The sequence below is a fragment of the Schistocerca piceifrons genome, chromosome 5 (genome assembly GCF_021461385.2).
Source record: "Schistocerca piceifrons isolate TAMUIC-IGC-003096 chromosome 5, iqSchPice1.1, whole genome shotgun sequence".
In the NCBI taxonomy this organism is placed as follows: domain Eukaryota; kingdom Metazoa; phylum Arthropoda; class Insecta; order Orthoptera; family Acrididae; genus Schistocerca; species Schistocerca piceifrons.
In genome coordinates this window covers 612539191-612542023 of record NC_060142.1, presented here as the reverse complement: position 1 = coordinate 612542023, position 2833 = coordinate 612539191, and the positions used below count along the sequence as shown (strand labels likewise).

At 40.3% G+C, this 2833-nt stretch overlaps 1 pseudogene; it reads right to left on the bottom strand.

Moving 5' to 3' along the window:
• Positions 1-1695: 1695 nt before the first annotated feature.
• LOC124799905 lies at positions 1696-1813 on the bottom strand (annotated as a pseudogene).
• Between the last annotated feature and the right edge of the window lie 1020 nt (positions 1814-2833).

The following is a 2833-nucleotide window of genomic DNA, read 5'->3' as shown; positions in this document are numbered from 1 at the left end:
ACACGAGGATGGTCGTTGCTCGAAATAGGGGATTATCAGATTTATCAAAATTAATATAATTTAAGTTCTGGTTGTTGGGACAATCTGTCATGGTCGCGAAACTTTAGACTAAATTTCCAAAGTTTATAGAGCAATCACAGTACAGTGCACATCAGTGCAATGGAAATTCATTTAAATTCCGAGAAACTGGATCTACTGATGCATGAACTTCTTGAACACTTGACTGTATCAGGAATACAAATTTTCACTTACCAAAATAATCGCACCTTAATTCCCCATCGCTGACATGCATTGATTATCTACCAAACTCCTATCCTCCAATCACTGTTACCAAAAGCCTAAAAGAACTCCCTGCTAAGAGCCATTGGAAAATAAGCTATGTTTCATTGAAATAAGCTACACTGTATATATATAAAAGGTCCGTTATTTGTTATGAGTAATATTATTTATCTATTTGAGATACCAATCAAGATAACATACATGTTGATAAACGTATTTAATTAAAATTTTCTGTTTGGTCTTTAGGTTCAAATTATGCTTCTGAGGTCCATAGAAATAAACTAGCTCCTACAGTCCTTCTTGAAGTCTCTGTAGCTTTCAAAGGTCAGACGTAGCTATCGAGGCAATACAAGTTGTTTCAGTCATGACAATCACGTAATATTATTTATCTATTTGAGATACCAATCAAGATAACATACATGTCGATAAACGAATTTAAGTAAAATTTTGTGTTTGATCTTTAGGTTCAAATTATGCTTCTGAGGTCCATAGAAATAAACTTGCGCCTGCAGTCCTTCTTGAAATGTCTGTAGCTTTCAAAGGTAAGGCGAAGCTTTCGAGACAAGTTGTTTCTGTCATGACAATCACGTATGCAGAAACTCTCTACTTTGCTTTATCGCCCCACGTTAATTTATAATTTATACCACACTTCCCCATCGAACTAAGACCTTCTTCTATTGTATCCTTTGAGATTAAAACGTCTAATGACATCGTCCTGCGTAGTATTTTTCTTTTTATTTGTTTGACAGTATTCATGATACTGAAACAAAACTAGTGTAGGAACTGCTACGTTCACTAAACACTCGAACTGGTTAACGCCAGAAGAATCTCTTTAGCTCGACATCCTTCGGCAGAAACGCCGGGTCTTCTAAGGTTCCTCCATTTCAAAATGGTTCAAATGGCTCTGAGCACTATGGGACTTAACATCTATGGTCATCAGTCTCCTAGAACTTAGAAGTACTTAAACCTAACTAACCGAAGGACATCATACAACACCCAGTCATCACGAGGCAGAGATAATCCCTGACCCCGCCGGGAATCGAACCCGGGAACCCGGGCGTGGGAAGCGAGAACGCTACCGCACGACCACGAGCTGCGAACTCCTCCATTTAATATATGTTATATTGGCCACTGAAATTCTGCTTCTGTGATCGCTTCGCAGAGGACTTGCAGATGCTTCATTATTGGTATTTCTTCGACTAACTTAACTCCTCCTGAACAGGCCATGAAGGCCCAATGGGACCGACCGGCCGCTGTGTCATCGTCCGCCCACAGGCATCACTGGATGCAGATATAGAGGGGCATGCGGTCAGCACACCGCACTCCCGGCCGTATGTGAGTTTCCGAGACCGGAACCGCTACTTCTCAATCAACTAGCTCCTCAGTTTGCCTCACAAGGGCTGAGTGGACCCCGCTTGCCAACAGCGCTCGGCAGACCGGAAGGTCACCCATCCAAGTGCTAGCCCAGCCCGACAGCGCTAAACGTCGATGATCTGACGGGAATCGGTGTTACCACTACGGCAAGGCCGTTGGCATTTCCTCAACTACTAGCAGATCATTTGAGACGGACACCACTGACGTATGTCACAAATCTTTATCATTATCAGAACTTCTTGCTTGAAGTTTACTATGTAACTTAAGAAGAAAGTGAAGCAAATAATTTTTTGTAATTCAGTTCTTTCCTGAGTAGACGGTCTTCTGTTGCATAACTTTTCTTTGCTTCAAATCCTAAATATGCAAGATATTGTATGTAGTTTTCAAAAATCTGTCAAGATGTATTTCTTGCCTTCTGGGAGAACGAATGTCTTCGCAGTGTCTTCCTCCAGTTTATGAGGATCTTTAGGCTGGTATTCAAGCGACTTATTCACATTTTACACTTAGGTCAAAACTGCACAAAGAAAAATGAGAGGTGCAAATTTTTCCCATCTGCACGCAAGGGATGTAGGATTGAGGCAGTGTAACCACTCTACTTCGAACTTGCGATGCCAAACATATAAAAACTTAAAGTATCTAGTACGCCACACAGGAAAAACTTTTCTAGAGACGAGGTCCACATTTTCTATGGTAAATGCAGCTTCTCATAATCACTGACGTACAGCACAATGGGCAAACCAGTTATAATTATATCGAAAGAGGAAATCTAGATTCATAAGCAGACAATCTGAAGCTAACTATAATGAATTACATACACATTCAGTCACGATGAGACTGATACATTCATTTCGCAACCTGACAAACAAACTACACTGCTGGTCCCGTCCATTCCATCTGGATTATCACCACCAATTCCACTCACGTTCTTTATCTTTAGTCACTTCTCGTGCACGTTCTGCGGCATACATGCAGTGACACATTTGGCTTCAGTGTTCTGTAGATATCTACCATTTGTTTGACAAAAGTTCATAAAGTTTATCTACGTGCTCTACTGAGCCAATAATTAACTAGTATTTTGTTTTTCACTAAATTATTTCTTCCATATGCTTGTAAGACATGTTCTAATAGGCTGAATGCTTCGTCACCAACAATGAAATAAGGAATTTTGCTTTGAAGACCT